This window comes from Coregonus lavaretus (genome assembly GCF_964263955.1).
Source record: "Coregonus lavaretus genome assembly, contig: HAP1_SCAFFOLD_102, whole genome shotgun sequence".
NCBI classification, from domain to species: Eukaryota; Metazoa; Chordata; class Actinopteri; order Salmoniformes; family Salmonidae; genus Coregonus; species Coregonus lavaretus.
The window spans coordinates 920,471-946,400 of NW_028159396.1; the positions used below are offsets into that span (position 1 = coordinate 920,471).

At 44.4% G+C, this 25,930-nt stretch overlaps 1 protein-coding gene across 1 annotated transcript in view; it reads right to left on the reverse strand.

Moving 5' to 3' along the window:
* LOC311122910 (uncharacterized protein) overlaps window positions 1–25,930 on the reverse strand; it is a gene marked incomplete at its 3' end in the record, with an annotated part of 141,216 nt that overhangs the window by 51,041 nt on the left and 64,245 nt on the right. The window lies entirely within an intron of this gene.

Below are 25,930 nucleotides of genomic sequence, written 5' to 3' on the forward strand. Positions count from 1 at the left end.
ATCTTCCTCTTTCACTCTGAAAGCTTCTTCTTCCTCTTCTTTCACTGTAACAGCTTCATCCTCTACTTCTGTTTGAACTGTAACCGCCTCCTCTTCCTCCTCCTCTTTCACGAGAGTTTCTTTCTTCGTACAACATACCTCCTCTTCTTTAGCAGGAGGAGAGTAGCTTAGTGAACTCATGGTCGGAGATGTTAGCTAGCTAGTTAGCATTAGCGACTATCCTAGTGCTAGGCTAATTTAACCAGCCAGCTCGCTGACTAACAACGTAAATATTAAATGGAGTAACTAGTAAAGACGCAGACAGTGTGTTTAAAACACTGATGTTAATACAAACCAAATGGTCTACAGAGCTTCAATGTTTCGGTTTATGTTAGCAAGCAAGCTACCGAGGTGGTTGAATCAGCCGTTTTGTTGTTGAAGACCACTAGATTATACGTCACGCAAGAAGCGCCACCTGAAAGACGCATATCGCCATCTGCTGACTGGAGTGGATAACACAGTTTAGGAAAATATTCACTACATTGTGTTTAATATGGCAAGCAATATCATAACAAGTCATTTCAAAATCACCAGATATGTGTTCTCTTACTTAATACAGCCAATACAGCCAAGTATAATCTTAATTAAACCAGTCCACTAATATCACCTTCAACCATCCATGAAGACCTGGTTGACCTGGAGAAGTGGTCAGTGGGGAGCCACATGGTTCTGCACCCCAAATGCAAAGTGCTCCATGTGCACTTCACCAAGTCACCACCCGTACTATGTCACCACCCATAATACCACCCCGTCTAAAAACAAAACAGAACTCCAGAAGACAGAGGTTATCAAGATCCTAGGAATCTACATCCAATTAAATCTAAAATGGTCAACACAAGTAGAAAACATCTGTGAAAAGGCCAACCGACGTCTGTTCCTCCTCTGACGCCTGAAGCACTTCCACATCCCTAAGGAGGTCTTGGTAACGGTTTTCACCATGGAGGAGGACCTACTAACGGTATTCACCATGGAGGAGGACCTGGTAACAGTTTTCACCATGGAGGAGGACCTAGTAACGGTATTCACCACGGAGGAGGACCTGGTAACGGTATTCACCACCTACATCTGACCAGCGGTGGAATATGCTGCCCCAGTGTGGCATGCAGGACTAACCAAAGGGGACAGTGTGTTACCATGAAGAGTCCAGAGAAGAGCAGTTCGTATCATCAAGTTGTTTATCCCCTCCCCCAACCCAAACCCCTCCCCCTTGTCTGTATCCCATTCCTACCCCCAAACCCTTACACTAAACTGGGTTCATATCCTGTACCCAACCTACCCCCAAACCCTTACACTAAACCGGGTTCATATCCTGTACCCAACCCAACCCAACCCCCAAACCTTTACACTAAACCGGGTTCATATCCTGTACCCAAACCTACCCCCAAACCTTTACACTAAACCGGGTTCATATCCTGTAACCAACCCAACCCCTAAACTGGGTTCATATCCTGTACCCAACCCTACCACTAAACAGGGTTCATATCCTGTACCCAACCCTACCACTAAACAGGGTTCATATCCTGTACCCAACCCTACCCCTAAACAGGGTTAATATCCTGTACACAACCCTACCCCTAAACAGGGTTCATATCCTGTACCCAACACTACCCCTAAACTGGGTTCATATCCTGTACCCAACCCTACCCAGGGTTAATATCCTGTAACCAATCCTACAACTAAACAGGGTTAATATCCTGTACCCAACCCTACCCCTAAACAGGGTTCATATCCTATACCCAACCCTACCCCTAAACAGGGTTCATATCCTGTACCCAACCCTACCCCTAAACAGGGTTCATATCCTATACCCAACCCTACCCCTAAACAGGGTTCATATCCTGTAACCAACCCTACCCAGGGTTCATATCCTGTAACCAATCCTACAATGCCCCCCACCCTTGTCCCTTGTCCAACCCCAAACCTCATCTGGAAACTAAGAAGGGGGATAGAAGAGGGAATGGAGCCCTGAGCTCTCCCTACAACTCCCAAAGTTCTTTGTCTCTCTCAGGAAAATACATTATTACAAATACATTTTGGAGTTATATATAAAAAACTCTGTGAGTTATTAAACGTAAAGTGACAATTTAAAAATACTATTTAAAAGACTGCATGGGGGCTTTAAAGCCACATGCTGTAAGATAAATTTCCAAATGTAAATAATAGAGCATATGCATCACATGCAGGGCAGCAGGTAGCTTAGTGGTTAAGAGCGTTGTGCCAGCAACCAAAAGGTCGCTGGTTCTAATCCCCGAGCCGACTAGGTGAAAAATCTGTCGATGTGCCCTTGAGCAAGGCACTTAACCCTAATTGCTCATGTAAGTCGCTCTGGATAAGAGCGTCTGCTAAATGACTAAAATGTAAATGTCATGCAAATACTGTAGCACTTGATTAACAACACACACATACAGAAAACACAGAGCAAAAAGGACTATTTAATCACAGTGTGTACACTGAATCTACATAAAAACAGACATACTCCATATTCAATTAATGTCTTGGGATTTAAAAAAACAAACATACAAATGTATTTCTGAGTAGGCTTTCTCCAATTTGATTTCATATGGCAATAATGGCATAAACAAAGCACCAATTTTTAGACAAATGTGGGAGCACTGTGCGTTAACTCATGAATTGTAAGTTGTAAGAAATATCTCTCTCCACAATGGGAGCAGTGGTAAGGCATCTTCCCTGTATGTATAACCTCATGGTCTTTCAGGTTCCCTAACTGGGTAAATACCTTTCCGCATTGGTAACGTTTCTCTCCAGTGTGGATACTTTCATGTCATTTCAGTTGCCTTAACCAGGTAAATGTCATTCCACAGTGTTAGCAGTTCCAAAAGGCTTCTCCCTAGTGTGTATTTTCTCATGCTGCTTCAGTTTCCCTAACTTTTTAAAACTCCTTTCACAACGAGAACACTGTAAACGCTTCTTTACAGAGTGTGTTAGCTCATGTTTTTTCCAGTTACTTGAGTCAGTGAAATTCTTTCCACACTGGGAGCAATGGTAAGGCTTTTCTCCTGTGTGCGTCCTCTTATGCTTTGTCAGGGCCCGTGATAAGATAAAACTCTTTTCACAGTGGGAGCAGTGGTAAGGCTTTTCCCCTGTGTGTATTCTCTTATGTACTTCCAGGTTATATAACCGGTTAAACGTTTTTCCACATTGAGAGCATTTGTGAGGCTTATCTCCTGTGTGCATTCTCTCATGTGCTTTCAGGTTCCATAACTGGGTAAAACTCTTTCCACACTGGGAGCAGTGGTGGTAAGGCTTCTCTCCGGTGTGTGTTCTCTCATGCGCTTTCAGTTGCCTTGACCAGCTAAAACTCTCTTCACAGTGGAAACAGTGGTAAGGCTTTTCCCCTGTGTGTACTCTTTCATGATCTTTCAGGTTACTTAACCGCTTAAAAGTATTACCACATTGAGAGCATTTGTGAGGCTTACCTCCTGTGTGTATTCTCTCATGTGATTTCAGGGAACTTAACTGTGAACATCTCTTTCCACACTGGGCGCATTGGTAAGGCTTCTCTCCTGTGTGTATTCTATGATGTAATTTTAGGGTCCCTAACTGGGTAAACTGCTTTCCACACTGGGAACATTGGTAGGGCTTCTCTCCTGTGTGTAGTCTATTATGTATTTTCAGGCTCCCTAATTGGGTAAAACTCTTTTCACAGTGGGAGCAGTGGTGTGGTCTCGCTGGTTTGGACGTCTCTGGCTCTGGTTCCTCTGAGTCTGGTCCCTCTCCTGCCAAAGACAAACAGAGTATTTAATGTAACAGAGAGATCAGAGTCTTATTCACTAGAAACGACAGCAAAAAGGCAGAAATGGGGAGAACGACTAGCGGAACTTGTCCAATAAGAAACGCTTGTTTTTGTTTGCCATTGCAAAACATTTTGCTACGGTGTTCACTAATGAATACGACCCTGAATGAAACCTCCACATGATAAAACTGTCTTCCTGTGAGGTTTAATCCGAATCAGATCCCTCAATAACCTGAGGCCAAGTTTATCACTAGGACAAAGACAAGCTGTACAACAGCTGGAAACCAAGTCTAGTCTAGAACAGCCTGAAAAGTAGGTCTAATATAATAAGATACATTTGATCCATTGTTACGTTTTGTTGGTGAAACACAGAGACAAAATACATTATTTTGCATGTTTTTTTCGTGGTATACAGTGAGGGGAAAAAAGTATTTGATCCCCTGCTGATTTTGCACGTTTGCCCACTGCCAAAGAAATGATCAGTCTATAATTTTAATGGTAGGTTTATTTAAACAGTGAGAGATAGAATAACAACAACAAAAATCCAGAAAAGCGCATGTCAAAAGTGTTATAAATTGATTTGCATTTTTAATGAGGGAAGTAAGTATTTGACCCATCTGCAAAACATGACTTAGTACTTGGTGGCAAAACCCTTGTTGGCAATCACAGAGGTCAGATGTTTCTTGTAGTTGGCCACCAGGTTTGCACACATCTCAGGAGGGATTTTGTCCCACTCCTCTTTGCAGATCTTCTCCAAGTCATTAAGGTTTCGAGGCTGACGTTTGGCAACTCGAACCTTCAGCTACCTCCACAGATTTTCTATAGGATTAAGGTCTGGAAACTGGCTAGCCACTCCAGGACCTTAATGTGCTTCTTCTTGAGCCACTCCTTTGTTGCCTTGGCCGTGTGTTTTGGGTCATTGTCATGCTGGAATACCCATCAACGACCCATTTTCAATGCCCTGGCTGAGGGAAGGAGGTTCTCACCCAAGATTTGACGGTACATGGCCCCGTACATCGTCCCTTTGATGCGGTGAAGTTGTCCTGTCCCCTTAGCAGAAAAACACCCCCAAAGCATAATGTTTCCACCTCCATGTTTGACGGTGGGGATGGTGTTTTTGGGGTCATAGGCAGCATTCCTCCTCCTCCAAACACGGCGAGTTGAGTTGATGCCAAATAGCTCCATTTTGGTCTCACCTGACCACAACACTTTCACCCAGTTCTCCTCTGAATCATTCAGATGTTCATTGGCAAACTTCAGACAGGCCTGCATATGTGCTTTCTTGAGCAGGGGGACCTTGCGGGCGCTGCAGGATTTCAGTCCTTCACGGCGTAGTGTGTTACCAATTGTTTTCTTGGTGACGATGGTCCCAGCTGCCTTGAAATCATTGACAAGATCCTCCTGTGTAGATCTGGGCTGATTCCTCACCGTTCTCATGATCATTGCAACTCCACGAGGTGAGATCTTGCATGGAGCCCCAGGCCGAGGGAGATTGACAGTTCTTTTGTGTTTCTTCCATTTGTGAATAATCGCACCAACTGTTGTCACCTCCTCACCAAGCTGCTTGGCGATGGTTTTATAGCCCATTCCAGTCTTGTGTAGGTCTACAATCTTGTCCCTGACATCCTTGGAGAGCTCTTTGGTCTTGGCCATGGTGGAGAGTTTGGAATCTGATTGATGGACAGGTGTCTTTTATACAGGTAACAAGCTGAGATTAGGAGCACTCCCTTTAAGAGTGTGCTCCTAATCTCAGCTCGTTACCTGTATAAAAAGACACCTGGGAGCCAGAAATCTTTCTGATTGAGAGGGGGTCAAATACTTATTTCCCTAATTAAAATGCAAATCAATTTATAACATTTTTGACATGCGTTTTTCTGGATTTTTTAAATGTTATTCTGTCTCTCACTGTTCAAATAAACCTACCATTAAAATGATAGACTGATCATTTCTTTGTCAGTGGGCAAACGTAAAAAATCAGCAGGGGATCAAATACTTTTTTCCCTCACTGTATTTTTTTGGGGAATCCTGGCTTTCCTTGGCATTCATGAATATACGCCACTGCTGGGAGACTTGTTGATCATCGATAGCCAGCAACCCCTGGAAGGTATCCCCAATCATGACCATTTAGACAGTTCAGATGGGGGACAGTTCCAATCCTCATTTGGTAGGACACTTTCATTCAACATGTGCCATCCCAGTTCAGATGGGGGACCGTTCCAATCCTTCCATTCAACATGTGCCATCCCAGTTCAGATGGGGGACCGTTCCAATCCTTTCATTCAACATGTGCCATCCCAGTTCAGATGGGGGACCGTTCCAATCCTTCCATTCAACATGTGCCATCCCAGTTCAGATGGGGGACCGTTTCATTCAACATGTGCCATCCCAGTTCAGATGGGGGACCGTTCCAATCCTTCCATTCAACATGTGCCATCCCAGTTCAGATGGGGGACCGTTCCAATCCTTCCATTCAACATGTGCCATCCCAGTTCAGATGGGGGACCGTTTCATTCACCATGTGCCATCCCAGTTCAGATGGGGGACCGTTTCATTCACCATGTGCCATCCCAGTTCAGATGGGGGACCGTTCCATTCACCATGTGCCATCCCAGTTCAGATGGGGGACCGTTCCAATCCTTCCATTCAACATGTGCCATCCCAGTTCAAATGGGGGACCCTTCCATTCACCATGTGCCATCCCAGTTCAGATGGGGGACCGTTCCATTCAACATGTGCCATCCCAGTTCAGATGGGGGACCGTTCCATTCACCATGTGCCATCCCAGTTCAGATGGGGGACCCTTCCATTCACCATGTGCCATCCCAGTTCAGATGGGGGACCGTTCCATTCAACATGTGCCATCCCAGTTCAGATGGGGGACCGTTCCATTCAACATGTGCCATCCCAGTTCAGATGGGGGACCGTTCCATTCAACATGTGCCATCCCAGTTCAGATGGGGGACCGTTCCAATCCCCGGACTGCAGGGAATATGTCATGTTGTCAGTCAGCTCTGGCACTCCCATAATAAAAAATATGTAATGAACTCAACTCTTGAAGACATAATGTTCTCTAATGCAGCAATGTAATCATTCTCTAGAGGCAGATAATAATAATAAGAATAATAAGAATAATAATAATAACAATAATAATAATAACAATAACAATAATAATAATAATAATAATAATAATAAGCCATTTAGCAGACGCTTTTATCCAAAGCGACTTACAGTCATGTGTGCATACATTTTTAGGTATGGGTGGTCCCGGGGATCGAACCCACTACCCTGGCGTTACAAGCGCCATGCTCTACCAATTGAGCTACAGAGGACCACGATAGCTATGGTCACCATAGCTTGGGAGGGGACTTGTCTTAACAGGATGAAGGTCGGCCCGCTACATCTGCAGCATCCAGGAGGGAAGATTGTGTCACTAACCCGGACCGGAGGTCAAAGACAGAGGCTGAGCATGCAGGAGAAACTGGCCATGGAATTTCATGAGCACAAACTAATGTATTTAAAAGAAGCGCATGATATGAAGATGTGAATCCTTCATGTTGATTTGGCTATGAAGGAGTAGGAGGAGGAGGAACATGAAGCAGCGGCAGTACTAATGTTCTTCATGTTGAGGTGGTTATGAAGGAGTAGGAGGAGAAGGAACATGAAGCAGCGGCAGTACTAATGTTCTTCATGTTGAGGTGGTTATGAAGGAGTAGGAGGAGAGGAACATGAAGCAGCGGCAGTACTAATGTTCTTCATGTTGAGGTGGTTATGAAGGAGTAGGAGGAGAAGGAACATGAAGCAGCGGCAGTACTAATGTTCTTCATGTTGAGGTGGTTATGAAGGAGTAGGAGGAGAAGGAACATGAAGCAGCGGCAGTACTAATGTTCTTCATGTTGATTTGGCTATGAAGGAGTAGGAGGAGGAGGAACATGAAGCAGCGGCAGTACTAATGTTCTTCATGTTGAGGTGGTTATGAAGGAGTAGGAGGAGAGGAACATGAAGCAGCGGCAGTACTAATGTTCTTCATGTTGAGGTGGTTATGAAGGAGTAGGAGGAGAGGAACATGAAGCAGCGGCAGTACTAATGTTCTTCATGTTGATTTGGCTATGAAGGAGTAGGAGGAGGAGGAACATGAAGCAGCGGCAGTACTAATGTTCTTCATGTTGAGGTGGTTATGAAGGAGTAGGAGGAGAAGAACATGAAGCAGCAGCAGTACTAATGTTCTTCTCAAACCAGCACCAGTTCAGGGTCCCGATATTTCCATTTGTGAATGAAAAACCTTTTTGTTACCAATCCATGGCTGTTGTTTGCTTCCATCCCCTGATCTGTCTTTGTTGGGAGAAGTGCTGCATAGCGAAAGCTTCTCAGCAGGCTTGTCCATTTCAACCCCGGGAATATGGGGGTCATCCTCATCTTTAATGTGAGGATCTGGTCAGCCGTGCTGTTCGAGGTCATTGATCTGGTCAGCCGTGCTGTTCGAGGTCATTGATCTGGTCAGCCGTGCTGTTTGAGGTCATTGATCTGGTCAGCCGTGCTGTTTGAGGTCATTGATCTGGTCAGCCGTGCTGTTTGAGGTCATTGATCTGGTCAGCCGTGCTGTTTGAGGTCATTGTTCTGGTCAGTCGTGCTGTTTGAGGTCATTGATCTGGTCAGCCGTGCTGTTTGAGGTCATTGATCTGGTCAGCCGTGCTGGTTGAGGTCATTGATCTGGTCAGCCGTGCTGTTTGAGGTCATTGATCTGGTCAGCCGTGCTGGTTGAGGTCATTGATCTGGTCAGCCATGCTGTTTGAGGTCATTGTTCTGGTCAGCCGTGCTGGTTGAGGTCATTGTTCTGGTCAGCCATGCTGGTTGAGGTCATTGATCTGGTCAGTCATGCTGTTTGAGGTCATTGTTCTGGTCAGCCGTGCTGTTTGAGGTCATTGATCTGGGCAGTCATGCTGTTTGAGGTCATTGTAAAGCACTGCTGTTGCAATTATGAAAATGCAGCATCGTTTTGGTTGAAAGCGCAAAGTGTTTCTGAGACACTGGAAACGACTCTTCCAAACATGCACTCCACTACACCTCTGGTGTGGAAATGAGCTTGGTCCCGTTGTTGCTCAGGTCCTAAAAATGAAGATAGGGGGTGAACAAGAAGTTGGTCCGTGCATAAACCCACTGTCACCAAGTATGATCCCTCAACGTTGTCCTCCGTCAAGACAAGCATACGAAGAGGAGTTTTGGAAAATCTTTTGAGTCATGAGTTGCACCTTTCCAACGTGCAACAACGTCGGAGAACTGCACTCTGGGAGGGCACACACTTTGAACATTTATTGAGAACCCGTTTTTAAGATTCCTGTACTCCTCAGCATCTGCTGTAGAGGGACACCTGATGGGAATATGACATCCATCGATACAGTCAATGACTCCAGGGAAGTTCACATATTCATAGAAATCTACCTTGTAGTTGGCTTGGCCAGCAGCATCAGGGAACTTGATGGAATTGTCTTTCAGTTCACATACAGCATTGCAGACTTTGTGGACTATTCTTCCACCACGTGGATCTCCTGTTTTCACGATGGAAGGTTCTAAATGCCAAAAAACCTCAAGGTGATCAGTACTTGTACGGAGGGAGGGGCCTAAGAGAGTCAGAAGAAAGCCTTTGGCTCAAGCAAAACAAATGATGACAGCTGCATTTTCTTTGTACATATGGAAACGATCACAGAAATGGATTTAATGAAAATCATTCAGTGGGTTGCTCCTGTTTATAACCGCTCTTCTGTCTGGTCTTGGTGGTGCTCTGTGATCATCATTGGAATAGTCCCAGGTAATCCATTTGACCTCCATTGCCAAGGTCAACCCGGGGGCCAACATCCATTCATCTGAAATCAAACCTGCACGCTCAGGTTGACCTTGCCACAGAATCGACCACAGACTTTTTAGCTAATATGTTCAGTCTCCCCCAAAAAGCTTGTCCATTTCATGTAACATCCATAAAGATTATATTTGCTTTATTTCTCCAACATGTCAATATTTCGAAGTCCGATTTCCTGGGTATAAACTCTGCCCAAGGGGTACTACAGACAAACTACAGATACAATTTATATTTTGTCTTTCCATTCTGTGAGACATTAATAAAGTTGTGATTTTGGGTGCAAATGGAACGTCCATAGCGCTGGAATCGCCCATTTCAGTAGAATTACCCGTTAAAATCACACATCAGTTCAAAAGAAAGAGATATTCAGAGACATTGATTCAACAACTACATAGTTTGTGCCCTTGTTTTTAAGACAGTACTCACTGGTGTTAATCTGATCTCCATTCATCTCCTCTTCCTCCTCCAATGTGACAGTAATCTCCCCCTCCTCCTTCACTCCAAAAACTTGTTCCATTTCTTTTACTAATACAGTCCTTTCCTCCTCTTTCACTACAAAAACTACATTCTCTTGTTTATCTTCCTCTTTCACTCTGAAAGCTTCTTCTTCCTCTTCTTTCACTGTAACAGCTTCACCCTCTACTTCTGTTTTAACTGTGACATCCTCCTCTTCCTCCTCCTCTTTCACTGTAACGTCTTTCTCCGTCCAGCAGACCTCCTCTTCTTTAGGAGGAGGAGAGTAGCTTAGTGAACTCATGGTCGGGGATGTTAGCTAGCTAGTTAGCATTAGCGACTAGCCTGGTGCTAGGCTAATTTAACCAGCCAGCTCGCTGACTAACAACGTAAATATTAAATGGAGTAACTAGTAAAGACGCAGACAGTGTGTTTAAAACACTGATGTTAATACAAACCAAATGGTCTACAGAGCTTCAATGTTTCGGTTTATGTTAGCAAGCAAGCTACCGAGGTGGTTGAATCAGCCGTTTTGTTGTTGAAGACCACTAGATTATACGTCACGCAAGAAGCGCCACCTGAAAGACGCATATCGCCATCTGCTGACTGGAGTGGATAACACAGTGTAGGAAAACATTCACTACATTGTGTTTAATATGGCAAGAAATATCATAACAAGTCATTTCAAAATCACCAGATATGTGTTCTCTTACTTAATACAGCCAATACAGCCAAGTATAATCTTAATTAAACCAGTCCACTAATATCACCTTCAACCATCCATGAAGACCTGGTTGACCTGGAGAAGTGGTCAGTGAGTGGGGAGCCACATGGTTCTGCACCCCAAGTGCAGAGTGCTCCATGTGCACTTCACCACCCGTACTATGTCACCACCCGTACTATGTCACCACCCGTACTATGTCACCACCCGTACTATGTCACCACCCATAATACCACCCCCGTCTAGAACCCAAACAGAACTCCAGAAGGTAGAGGTTATCAAGATCCTAGAAATCTACATCCAATTAAATCTAAAATGGTCAACACAAGTAGAAAACATCTGTGAAAAGGCCAACCGACGTCTGTTCCTCCTCTGACGCCTGAAGCACTTCCACATCCCTAAGGAGGTCTTGGTAACAGTTTTCACCACGGAGGAGGACCTGGTAACGGTATTCACCACCTACATCTGACCAGCGGTGGAATATGCTGCCCCAGTGTGGCATGCAGGACTAACCAAGGGACAGTGTGATACCATGAAGAGTCCAGAGAAGAGCAGTTCGTCTCATCAAGTTGTTTATCCCCTCCCCCAACCCAAACCCCTCCCCCTTGTCTGTATCCCAAACCTACCCCCAAACCTACCCCTAAACTGGGTTTATATCCTGTTCCTAATCCTACCCCCAAACTCTTACACTAAACTGGGTTCATATCCTGTACCCAAACCTACCCCTAAACTGGGTTTATATCCTGTACCCAACCTACCCCCAAACCTTTACACTAAACCGGGTTCATATCCTGTAACCAACCCAACCCCCAAACCTTTACACTAAACTGGGTTCATATCCTATACCCAACCCTACCCCTAAACTGGGTTCATATCCTGTACACAACCCTACCCCTAAACAGGGTTCATATACTGTAACCAACCCTACCCCTAAACTGGGTTCATATCCTGTACCCAACCCTACCCAGGGTTCATATCCTGTAACCAACCCTACCCAGGGTTCATATCCTGTAACCAATCCTACAATGCCCCCCACCCTTGTCCCTTGTCCAACCCCAAACCTCATCTGGAAACTAAGAAGGGGGATAGAAGAGGGAATGGAGCCCTGAGCTCTCCCTACAACTCCCAAAGTTCTTTGTCTCTCTCAGGAAAATACATTATTACAAATACATTTTGGAGTTATATATAAAAAAATAAACACACACTGTGATTTATTAAACGTAAAGTGACAATTTAAAATACAATTTAAAAGACTGCATGGGGGCTTTAAAGCCACATGCTGTAAGATACATTTCCAAATGTAAATAATAGAGCATATGCATCACATGCAGGGAAGCAGGTAGCTTAGTGGTTAAGAGCGTTGTGCCAGTAACCGAAAGGTCGCTGGTTCTAATCCCCGAGCCGACTAGGTGAAAAATCTGTCGATGTGCCCTTGAGCAAGGCACTTAACCCTAATTGCGCATATAAGTCGCTCTGGATAAGAGCGTCTGCTAAATTACTAAAATGTAAATGTAATGCAAATACTGTAGCACTTGATTAACAACACACACATACAGAAAACACAGAGCAAAAAGGACTATGTAATCCCAGTGTGTACACTGAATCTACATAAAAACGGACATACTCCATATTCAATTCATGTCTTGGGATTTTAAAAAACAAACATACAAATGTATTTCTGAGTAGGCTTTCTCCAATTTGATTTCATATGGCATAAACAAAACCACAAAGCACCAATTTTCAGTCAAAAATTAGACAAATGTGGGAGCACTGTGCGTTAACTCATGAATTGTAAGAAATATCTCTCTCCACAATGGGAGCAGTGGTAAGGCATCTTCTCTGTATGTATAACCTCATGGTCTTTCAGGTTCCCTAACTGGGTAAATATCTTTACGCATTGGTAACGTTTCTCTCCGGTGTGGATTCTTTCATGTCATTTCAGTTGCCTTAACCAGGTAAATGTCATTCCACAGTATTAGCAGTTCCAAAAGGCTTCTCCCTACTGTGTATTTTCTCATGCTGCTTCAGTTTCCCTAACTTCTTAAAACTCCTTTCACAATGAGAACACTGTAAACGCTTCGTTACAGAGTGTGTTAGCTCATGTTTTTTCCAGTTACTTGAGTCAGTGAAATTCTTTCCACACTGGGAGCAATGGTAAGGCTTTTCTCCTGTGTGTGTCCTCTTATGCTTTGTCAGGGCCCGTGATAAGATAAAACTCTTTCCACAGTGGGAGCAGTGGTAAGGCTTTTCCCCTGTGTGTATTCTCTTATGTACTTCCAGGTTATATAACCGGTTAAACGTTTTTCCACATTGAGAGCATTTGTGAGGCTTATCTCCTGTGTGCATTCTCTCATGTGCTTTCAGGTTCCATAACTGGTAAAACTCTTTCCACACTGGGAGCAGTGGTGGTAAGGCTTCTCTCCGGTGTGTGTTCTCTCATGCGCTTTCAGTTGCCTTGACCAGCTAAAACTCTCTTCACAGTGGAAACAGTGGTAAGGCTTTTCCCCTGTGTGTACTCTTTCATGATCTTTCAGGTTACTTAACCGCTTAAAAGTATTACCACATTGAGAGCATTTGTGAGGCTTACCTCCTGTGTGTATTCTCTCATGTGATTTCAGGGAACTTAACTGTGAACATCTCTTTCCACACTGGGCGCATTGGTAAGGCTTCTCTCCTGTGTGTATTCTATGATGTAATTTTAGGGTCCCTAACTGGGTAAACTGCTTTCCACACTGGGAACATTGGTAGGGCTTCTCTCCTGTGTGTAGTCTATTATGTATTTTCAGGCTCCCTAATTGGGTAAAACTCTTTTCACAGTGGGAGCAGTGGTGTGGTCTCGCTGGTTTGGACGTCTCTGGCTCTGGTTCCTCTGAGTCTGGTCTCTCTCCTGCCAAAGACAAACAGAGTATTTAATGTAACAGAGAGATCAGAGTCTTATTCACTAGAAACTAAAACAAAAAGGCAGAAATGGGGAGAACGACTAGCAGAACTTGTCCAATAAGAAACGCTTGTTTTTGTTTGCCATTGCAAAACATTTTGTTACGGTGTTCACTAATGAATACGACCCTTAATGAAACCTCCACATGATAAAACTGTCTTCCTGTGAGGTTTAATCCGAATCAGATCCCTCAATAACCTGAGGCCAAGTTTATCACTAGGACAAAGACAAGCTGTACAACAGCTGGAAACCAAGTCTAGTCTAGAACAGCCTGAAAAGTAGGTCTAGTATAATAGGATACATTTGATCCATTTTTACGTTTTGTTGGTGAAACACAGAGACAAAATACATTATTTTGCATGTTTTTTTCGTGGTATAGCTTCTCCAAGTCATTAAGGTTTCGAGGCTGACGTTTGGCAACTCGAACCTTCAGCTCCCTCCACATATTTTACTATGGGATTAAGGTCTGGAGACTGGCTAGGCCACTCCAGGACCTTAATGTGCTTCTTCTTGAACCACTCCTTTGTTGCCTTGGCCGTGTGTTTTGGGTCATTGTCATGCTGGAATACCCATCAACGACCCATTTTCAATGCCCTGGCTGAGGGAAGGAGGTTCTCATCCAAGATTTGACGGTACATGGCCCGTCCATCGTCCCTTTGATGCGGTGAAGTTGTCCTGTCCCCAGGCTCTGTCGCAGCCGGCCGTGACCGGGAGACTCATGGGCGGCGCACAATTGGCCCAGCGTCGTCCAGGGTAGGGGAGGGAATGGCCGGCAGGGATGTAGCTCAGTTGATAGAGCATGGCGTTTGCAACGCCAGGGTTGTGGGTTCGATTCCCACGGGGGGCCAGTATAAAAAAATATATATATGTGTTCACTAACTGTAAGTCGCTCTGGATAAGAGCGTCTGCTAAATGACTAAAATGTAATGTAAATGTTAGCAGAAAAACACCCCCAAAGCATGTTTCCACCTCCATGTTTGACGGATGGGATGGTGTTTTTGGGGTCATAGGCAGCATTCCTCCTCCTCCAAACACGGCGAGTTGAGTTGATGCCAAAGAGCTCAATTTTGGTCTCACCTGACCACAACACTTTCACCCAGTTCTCCTCTGAATCATTCAGATGTTCATTGGCAAACTTCAGACAGGCATGTATATGTGCTTTCTTGAGCAGGGGGACCTTGCGGGCGCTGCAGGATTTCAGTCCTTCACGGCGTAGTGTGTTACCAATTGTTTTCTTGGTGCCGATGGTCCCAGCTGCCTTGAAATCATTGACAAGATCCTCCCGTGTAGATCTGGGCTGATTCCTCACCGTTCTCATGATCATTGCAACTCCACGAGGTGATGATCTTGTGTGGAGCCCCAGGCCGAGGGAGATTGACAGTTATTTTGTGTTTCTTCCATTTGCGAATAATCGCACCAACTGTTGTCACCTTCTCACCAAGCTGCTTGGCGATGGTCTTGTAGCCCATTCCAGCCTTGTGTAGGTCTACAATCTTGTCCCTGACATCCTTGGAGAGCTCTTTGGTCTTGGCCATGGTGGGGAGTTTGGAATCTGATTGATGGACAGGTGTCTTTTATACAGGTAACAAGCTGAGATTAGGAGCACTCCCTTTAAGAGTGTGCTCCTAATCTCAGCTCGTTACCTGTATAAAAAGACACCTGGGAGCCAGAAATCTTTCTGATTGAGAGGGGGTCAAATATTTATTTCCCTCATTAAAATGCAAATCAATTTATAACATTTTTGACATGCGTTTTTCTGGATTTTTTAAATGTTATTCTGTCTCTCACTGTTCAAATAAACCTACCATTAAAATTATAGACTGATCATTTCTTTGTCAGTGGGCAAACGTAAAAAATCAGCAGGGGATCAAATACTTTTTTCCCTCACTGTATTTTTTTGGGGAATCCTGGCTTTCCTTGGCATCCATGAATATACGCCACTGCTGGGAGACTTGTTGACCGGGATCATTGATAGCCAGCAACCCCTGGAAGGTATCCCCAATCATGACCATTTAGACAGTTCAGATGGGGGACCGTTCCAATCCTCATTTGGTAGGACACTTCCATTCAACATGTGCCATCCCAGTTCAGATGGGGGACCGTTCCATTCAACATGTGCCATCCCAGTTCAGATGGGGGACCGTTCCAATCCTCATTTGGTAGGACACTTCCATTCAACATGTGCCATCCCAGTTCAGATGGGGGACCGTTCCAATCCTCATTTGGTAGGACACTTCCATTCAACATGTGCCATCCCAGTTCAGATGGGGGACCGTTCCAATCCTCATTTGGTAGGACACTTCCATTCAACATGTGCCATCCCAGTTCAGATGGGGGACCGTTCCAATCCTCATTTGGTAGGACACTTCCATTCAACATGTGCCATCCCAGTTCAGATGGGGGACCGTTCCAATCCTCATTTGGTAGGACACTTCCATTCAACATGTGCCATCCCAGTTCAGATGGGGGACCGTTCCAATCCTCATTTGGTAGGACACTTCCATTCAACATGTGCCATCCCAGTTCAGATGGGGGACCGTTCCAATCCTCATTTGGTAGGACACTTCCATTCAACATGTGCCATCCCAGTTCAGATGGGGGACCGTTCCAATCCTCATTTGGTAGGACACTTCCATTCAACATGTGCCATCCCAGTTCAGATGGGGGACCGTTCCAATCCTCATTTGGTAGGACACTTCCATTCAACATGTGCCATCCCAGTTCAGATGGGGGACCGTTCCAATCCTCATTTGGTAGGACACTTCCATTCAACATGTGCCATCCCAGTTCAGATGGGGGACCCTTTCATTCCCCGGACTGCAGGGAAGATGTCATGTTGTCAGTCAGCTCTGGCACTCCCATAATAAAAAATATGTAATGAACTCAACTCTTGAAGACATAATGTTCTCTAATGCAGCAATGTAATCATTCTCTAGAGGCAGATAATAATAATAATAATAATAATAATAATAATAATAATAATATGCCATTTAGCAGACGCTTTTATCCATGTGTTCATACATTTTTAGGTATGGGTGGTCCCGGGGATCGAACCCACTACCCTGTCGTTACAAGCGCCATGCTCTACCAATTGAGCTACCGAGGACCACGATAGCTATGATCACCATAGCTTGGGAGGGGACTTGTCTTAACAGGATGAAGGTCAGCCCGCTACATCTGCAGCAGCCAGGAGGGAAGATTGTGTCACTAACCCGGACCGGAGGTCAAAGACAGAGGCTGAACATGCATGAGAAACTGGCCATGGAATTTCATGAGCGCAAACTAATGTATTTAAAAGAAGCGCATGATATGAAGATGTGAATCCTTCATGTTGATTTGGCTATGAAGGAGTAGGAGGAGAGGAACATGAAGCAGCGGCAGTACTAATGTTCTTCATGTTGAGGTGGTTATGAAGGAGTAGGAGGAGAGGAACATGAAGCAGCGGCAGTACTAATGTTCTTCATGTTGAGGTGGTTATGAAGGAGTAGGAGGAGAGGAACATGAAGCAGCGGCAGTACTAATGTTCTTCATGTTGAGGTGGTTATGAAGGAGTAGGAGGAGAGGAACATGAAGCAGCGGCAGTACTAATGTTCTTCATGTTGATGTGGTTATGAAGGAGTAGGAGGAGGAGGAACATGAAGCAGCGGCAGTACTAATGTTCTTCTCGAACCAGCACCAGTTCAGGGTCCCGATATTTCCATTTGTGAATGAAAAACCTTTTTGTTACCAATCCATGGCTACTGTTTGCTTCCATCCCCTGATCCGTCTTTGTTGGGAGAAGTGCTGCATAGCGAAAGCTTCTCAGCAGGCTTGTCCATTTCAACCCCGGGAATATGGGGGTCATCCTCATCTTTAATGTGAGGATCTGGTCAGCCGTGCTGTTTGAGGTCATTGATCTGGTCAGCCGTGCTGTTCGAGGTCATTGTTCTGGTCAGCCGTGCTGTTTGAGGTCATTGTTCTGGTCAGCCGTGCTGTTTGAGGTCATTGATTTGGTCAGCCATGCTGTTCGAGGTCATTGATCTGGTCAGTCGTGCTGTTTGAGGTCATTGATCTGGTCAGCCGTGCTGTTTGAGGTCATTGATCTGGTCAGCCGTGCTGTTTGAGGTCATTGTTCTGGTCAGTCATGCTGTTTGAGGTCATTGATCTGGGCAGTCATGCTGTTTGAGGTCATTGTAAAGCACTGCTGTTGCAATTATGAAAATGCAGCATCGTTTTTGGTTGAAAGCGCAAAGTGTTTCTGAGACACTGGAAACGACTCTTCCATACTCTTCCAAACATGCACTCCACTACACCTCTGGTGTGGAAATGAGCTTGGTCCCGTTGTTGCTCAGGTCCTAAAAATGAAGATAGGGGGTGAACAAGAAGTTGGTCCGTGCATAAACCCACTGTCACCAAGTATGATCCCACTACGCTGTCCTCCGTCAAGACAAGCATACGAAGAGGAGTTTTGGAAAATCTTTTGAGTCATGAGTTGCACCTTTCCAACGTGCAACAACGTCGGAGAACTGCACTCTGGGAGGGCACACACTTTGAACATTTATTGAGAACCCGTTTTTTAAGATTCCTGTAGTCCTCAGCATCTGCTGTAGAGGGACACCTGATGGGAATATGACTTCCATCTATACCAGGGGTGTCAAACGTCCGGCCCGCGGGCCGGATCAGGCCCGCAAACAGGTTTAATCCGGCCCGCGAGATGATTTTGAAAAATAAAAAAATAAAAAAGATTTTTTTTTTTTGTAAAGTATAAAAATGCGCTGCAATTTTTCAATAAAATAAACTGCTGTTCCAATTGCGTCCACTGGATGGCGCAATAGCAATTGTGTTAAGCAAGCAAACTGTTTATACCGGGGCAGAGCAAGTAGGTTAAGCACGTGCAGCCAATGAGCTACTTTGTTTTGCCCGCGATATTTATTACGGCTTCTACTTTTAACATTATGTGCTTTGGCACCCTCATTGCCCCAATATGTCTCTGTCAAAAAAGAGAAAAGTGAACGCAGAGTGCAGAGTGTTCCAAGAAAAATGGTCATCCTATTTATTCACAGAATTGAATGGGAAAGCTGTATGTTTGGTGTGTTCAGAGCATGTTGCAGTGCTGAAAGAATATAACCTTCGTCGCCACTATGTGAGTCTTCATGCCGACAAATATGACAACTTTCAAGGACAGCGGATTTGAGAGAAGGTGAATGAACTGTTGGCGGGTCTGAAGAAACAGCAGTCTGTGTTTACTCACAGCCGAGACATCAGTGACGCTGCAGTGAAAGCTAGCTACCTCATTGCTAATGAAATCGCAGTGGCTTCAAAACCATTTAGTGAGGGTGAATTTGTAAAAACATGCATGATGAAGGTGATTGTGTGCCCTGAAAAGCGGCAGGCTTTTGCAAATATCAGCCTGACAAGAAACACAGTTGCAGACAGGATTTCCGATCTTTCAGTGGATTTGGACAGGTGTGTTCAGAGCATGTTGCAGTGCTGAAAGAATATAACCTTCGTCGCCACTATGTGAGTCTTCATGCCGACAAATATGACAACTTTCAAGGACAGCGGATTTGAGAGAAGGTGAATGAACTGTTGGCGGGTCTGAAGAAACAGCAGTCTGTGTTTACTCACAGCCGAGACATCAGTGACGCTGCAGTGAAAGCTAGCTACCTCATTGCTAATGAAATCGCAGTGGCTTCAAAACCATTTAGTGAGGGTGAATTTGTAAAAACATGCATGATGAAGGCGATTGTGTGCCCTGAAAAGCGGCAGGCTTTTGCAAATATCAGCCTGACAAGAAACACAGTTGCAGACAGGATTTCCGATCTTTCAGTGGATTTGGACAGCCAGTTGAAGCAAAAAGTAAAGTCATTTATTGCGTTTTCGGTTGCAATTGATGAAAGCACGGACATTACAGATGTTGCACAACTGGCCATTTTCATCCGCGGAGTTGATGACACATTGACCGTCACCGAGGAGTTCGTGGAGTTGGTGCCGATGACAGATACAACGACAGCAGCTGATATTTTTACCGCACTCGTCGGCGCGCTGGACAGGGTCGGAGTGGACTGGTCCCGCGCTGTCAGCCTGGCTACAGATGGTGCGCCCTCAATGATCGGGAAAAAAGCAGGCGTTGTGACAAAGTTCAGAGAGAAAGTGCAATCTGCAAATGGAGGACGTGATTTTTTGACTTTTTGTGTTGCAAGTCATTAAAGATGGATAACGTCATGAAGGTGGTCATCCAAACTGTTAATTTCATCCGATCCAGAAGCCTGAATCACCGTCAGTTTGACAGCCTTCTCAGAGAGAAAGACCACATCTATGGCCTGCCATACCACACTGAGGTAAGATGGTTAAGCCGAGGTGCTGTGCTGAGGCGTTTCTTTGATTTACGAGAAGAAATTGAACAGTTCATGGAAGAAAAGGGCAAACCAGTGTTAGAATTTCATTCCGCAGAATGGATGCAGGACCTTGCATTTATGGTGGATGTTACAGAGCACCTGAATAACTTGAACAAACAGCTGCAAGGGCGCAACAAAGTTGTCACGCAGTATTATGACAGCATACGTCCTTTCAAGTTGAAGCTGTCATTGTGGGAGACGCAACTTGCCGGTGGTGATGCAGCTCACTTCCACTGTCTGAAAAATGTGTGCGCGACCCAACATGTGGCAGACATGAAGCGGTTCAAAGATAAAATAACGGGACTGTTACGGGAGTTTGAGCAACGCTTTCAGATTTATGTTTATATGTTTTTATGTTGATGTGCTATTGTTTTTAATTGATTTTATTTTATTTGTATATTTAACCTATTCTTGACTCTGTGGTTCTTGCACTTGTTTGGGGAACAGGATTTCATTATTTTTATCTACATTTCTGCCTGAGAAATGACACCCTGATATAGTTCTGTGATCTGTGATATACTTCTGTGAATCACTGAGGCATTGTGTGTTTGTGTGTTCTTTGTCCTCAGAACTTTCAAATAACTTGAGGTGTTTTATGATTAATAGTGATGTTGTGCTTTTGGACACTGTCCTCAGGCTCCAGCTTTATGTTTATATGTTTTTATGTTGATGTGCTATTGTTTTTAATTGATTTTATTTTATTTGTATATTTAACCTATTCTTGACTCTGTGGTTCTTGCACTTGTTTGGGGAACAGGATTTCATTATTTTTATCTACATTTCTGCCTGAGAAATGACACCCTGATATAGTTCTGTGATCTGTGATATACTTCTGTGAATCACTGAGGCATTGTGTGTTTGTGTGTTCTTTTTCTTTAGAATTTTCAAATAAACTTGACGTGTTTTATGATTAATAGTGATGTTGTGCTTGTACTATTTTGGACACACTGTCCTCAGGCTCCAGCTTTATGTTGTATGTTGATCGTATTAAAACAAAGAAAACAATCTGAAGTTGTTGTTTTTAAGTTATATATACCATGATTTTTCCGGTCCGGCCCACTTGGGAATAGATTTTCCTCCATGTGGCCCCTGAGCTAAAATGAGTTTGACACCCCTGGTCTATACAGTCAATGACTCCAGGGAAGATCCCATATTCATAGAAATCTACCTTGTAGTTGGCTTGGGCCAGCAGCATCAGGGAACTTGATGTAATTGTCTTTCAGTTCACATACAGCATTGCAGACTTTGTGGACTATTCTGCATAGAGTCGGTTCACTTCCACCACGTGGATCTCCTGTTTTCACGATGGAAGGTTCTATATGCCAAAAAACCTCAAGGTGATCAGTACTTGTACGGAGGGAGGGGCCTAAGAGAGTCAGAAGAAAGCCTTTGGCTCAAGCAAAACAAATGATGTCAGCTGCAATTTTCTTTGTACATATATGGAAACAATCACAGAAATGGATTTAATGAAAATCATTCAGTGGGTTGCTCCTGTTTATAACCACTCTTCTGTCTGGTCTGTGATCATCATTGGAATAGTCCAGGTAATCCATTTTACCTCCATTGCCAAGGTCAACCCGGGGGGACAACATCCATTCATCTGAAATCAAACCTGCACGCTCAGGTTGACCTTGCCACAGAATCGACCACATACTTTTGCTAATATGTTCAGTCTCCCCAAAAAGCTTGTCCATTTCATGTAACATCAATAAAGATTATATTTGCTTTATTTCTCCAACATGTCAATATTTCGAAGTCCGATTTCCTGGGTATAAACTCTGCCCAAGGGGTACTACAGACAAACTACAGACACATCAAACGTTTAATTTATATTTTGTCTTTCCATTCTGTGAGACTAATAAAGTTGTGATTTTGGTTGCAAATGGAACGTCCATAGCGCTGGAGTCGCCCATTTCAGTAGAATTACCCGTTAAAATCACACATCAGTTCAAAAGTAAGAGATATTCAGAGACATCGATTCAACAACTACATAGTTTGTGCCCCTGTTTTTAAGACAGTACTCACTGGTGTTAATCTGATCTCCATTTATTTATTCTTCCTCCTCCAATGTGACAGTAATCTCCCCCTCCTCCTTCACTCCAAAAACTTGCTCCATTTCTTTTACTAATACAGTCATATCCTCCTCTTTCACTACAAAAACTGCATTCTCTTGTTTAACTTCCTCTTTCACTCTGAAAGCTTCTTCTTCCTCTTCTTTCACGGTAACAGCTTCATCCTCTACTTCTGTTTGAACTGTGACAGCCTCCTCTTCCTCCTCCTCTTTCACGAGAGTTTCTTTCTTCGTACAACATACCTCCTCTTCTTTAGCAGGAGGAGAGTAGCTTAGTGAACTCATGGTCGGAGATGTTAGCTAGTTAGCATTAGCGACTATCCTAGTGCTAGGCTAATTTAACCAGCCAGCTCGCTGACTAACAACGTAAATATTAAATGGAGTAACTAGTAAAGACGCAGACAGTGTGTTTAAAACACTGATGTTAATACAAACCAAATGGTCTACAGCGCTTCAATGTTTCGGTTTATGTTAGCAAGCAAGCTACCGAGGTGGTTGAATCAGCCGTTTTGTTGTTGAAGACCACTAGATTATACGTCACGCAAGAAGCGCCACCTGAAAGACGCATATCGCCATCTGCTGACTGGAGTGGATAACACAGTGTGGGAAAACATTCACTACATTGTGTTTAATATGGCAAGCAATATCATAACAAGGCATTGCAAAATCACCAGATATGTGTTCTCTTACTTAATACAGCCAATACAGCCAAGTATAATCTTAATTAAACCAGTCCCCTAATATCACCTTCAATCATCCATGAAGACCTGGTTGACCTGGAGAAGTGGTCAGTGAGTGGGGAGCCACATGGTTCTGCACCCCAAGTGCAAAGAGTTCCATGTACTCTTCACCAAGTCACCACCCGTACTATGTCACCACCCATAATACCACCCCGTCTAAAAACAAAACAGAACTCCAGAAGACAGAGGTTATCAAGATCCTAGGAATCTACATCCAATTAAATCTAAAATGGTCAACACAAGTAGAAAACATCTGTGAAAAGGCCAACTGACGTCTGTTCCTCCTCTGACGCCTGAAGCACTTCCACATCCCTAAGGAGGTCTTGGTAACAGTTTTCACCACGGAGGAGGACCTGGTAACGGTATTCACCACGGAGGAGGACCTGGTAACGGTATTCACCACGGAGGAGGACCTGGTAACGGTATTCACCACGGAGGAGGACCTGGTAACGGTATTCACCACCTACATCTGACCAGCGGTGGAATATGCTGCCCCAGTGTGGCATGCAGGACTAACCAAAGGGGACAGTGTGTTACCATGAAGAGTCCAGAGAAGAGCAGTTCGTATCATCATTGGTACAGACTACACCTACTCAGATGCATGCACAGATCTGGGCCTACCATCACTTCACACTCACAGTCCCCAACCCTACCACTAAACAGGGTTCATATCCTGTACCCAACCCTACCACTAAACAGGGTTCATATCCTGTACCCAACCCTACCCCTAAACAGGGTTCATATCCTGTACCCAACCCTACCACTAAACAGGGTTCATATCCTGTACCCAACCCTACCCCTAAACAGGGTTCATATCCTGTACCCAACCCTACCACTAAACAGGGTTCATATCCTGTACCCAACCCTACCACTAAACAGGGTTCATATCCTGTACCCAACCCTACCACTAAACAGGGTTCATATCCTGTACCCAACCCTACCCCTAAACAGGGTTCATATCCTGTACCCAACCCTACCACTAAACAGGGTTCATATCCTGTACCCAACCCTACCCCTAAACAGGGTTCATATCCTGTACCCAACCCTACCACTAAACAGGGTTCATATCCTGTACCCAACTCTACCACTAAACAGGGTTCATATCCTGTACCCAACCCTACCACTAAACAGGGTTCATATCCTGTACCCAACCCTACCACTAAACAGGGTTCATATCCTGTACCCAACCCTACCACTAAACAGGGTTCATATCCTGTACCCAACCCTACCACTAAAGCGGGTTCATATCCTGTACCCAACCCTACCACTAAACCGGGTTCATATCCTGTACCCAACCCTACCACTAAACAGGGTTCATATCCTGTACCCAACCCTACCACTAAACAGGGTTCATATCCTGTACCCAACCCTACCCCTAAACAGGGTTCATATCCTGTACCCAACCCTACCACTAAACAGGGTTCATATCCTGTACCCAACCCTACCACTAAACAGAGTTCATATCCTGTACCCAACCCTACCACTAAACAGGGTTCATATCCTGTACCCAACCCTACCACTAAACAGGGTTCATATCCTGTACCCAACCCTACCACTAAACAGGGTTCATATCCTGTACCTAACCCTACCACTAAACAGGGTTCATATCCTGTACCCAACCCTACCCCTAAACAGGGTTCATATCCTGTACCCAACCCTACCACTAAACAGGGTTCATATCCTGTACCCAACCCTACCACTAAACAGGGTTCATATCCTGTACCCAACCCTACCACTAAACAGGGTTCATATCCTGTACCCAACCCTACCACTAAACAGGGTTCATATCCTGTACCCAACCCTACCACTAAACAGGGTTCATATCCTGTACCCAACCCTACCACTAAACCGGGTTCATATCCTGTACCCAACCCTACCACTAAACAGGGTTCATATCCTGTACCCAACCCTACCCCTAAACAGGGTTCATATCCTGTACCCAACCCTACCCCTAAACAGGGTTCATATCCTGTACCCAACCCTACCCCTAAACAGGGTTCATATCCTGTACCCAACCCTACCCCTAAACAGGGTTCATATCCTGTACCCAACCCTACCCCTAAACAGGGTTCATATCCTGTACCCAACCCTACCACTAAACAGGGTTCATATCCTGTACCCAACCCTACCACTAAACAGGGTTCATATCCTGTACCCAACCCTACCACTAAACAGGGTTCATATCCTGTACCCAACCCTACCACTAAACAGGGTTCATATCCTGTACCCAACCCTACCACTAAACAGGGTTCATATCCTGTACCCAACCCTACCACTAAACAGGGTTCATATCCTGTACCCAACCCTACCACTAAACAGGGTTCATATCCAGTCCCCAACCCTACCACTAAACAGGGTTCATATCCTGTACCCAACCCTACCACTAAACAGGGTTCATATCCTGTACCCAACCCTACCACTAAACAGGGTTCATATCCTGTACCCAACCCTAAACAGATCTGGGCCTACTGTCAACTTCACACTCACAGTGAAAGTCTCTCACAGATCCTTCGCAAGATCACTTTGCATATTGCTCCCACCTCAATGATCATCTGTGAGCCTTCACCCAGACCTGCTTCTCAACTTAACTGGAACTATCCACTGCGGGACTGAGCGTTTCTGTAACAGCACCATCCCAGCCAGGGTTCGCATCATGTATGACATTCCTGGGAGTGTGTAAACTTACATTTTGTATTACCATATAATTTGTGTATGTTCTCTATAGTTGTATGTACTTGAAAATGTATCAATTGACCAATTCGGCACATTTGGGCAGACTTGATACAAAATAGTCCAGTATTGCAATGCTTCACTGGATCAATCTGAAACTTTGCACACACACTGCTGCCATCTAGTGACCAAAATCTAAATTGTGCCTAAACTGCAATATTATATTGTGGCCTTTCTCTTGCATTTTAAAGATGATGGAACAAAACATTGAATAGAAAATGCATGTTTTTTTGTTTGTATTATCTTTTACCAGATC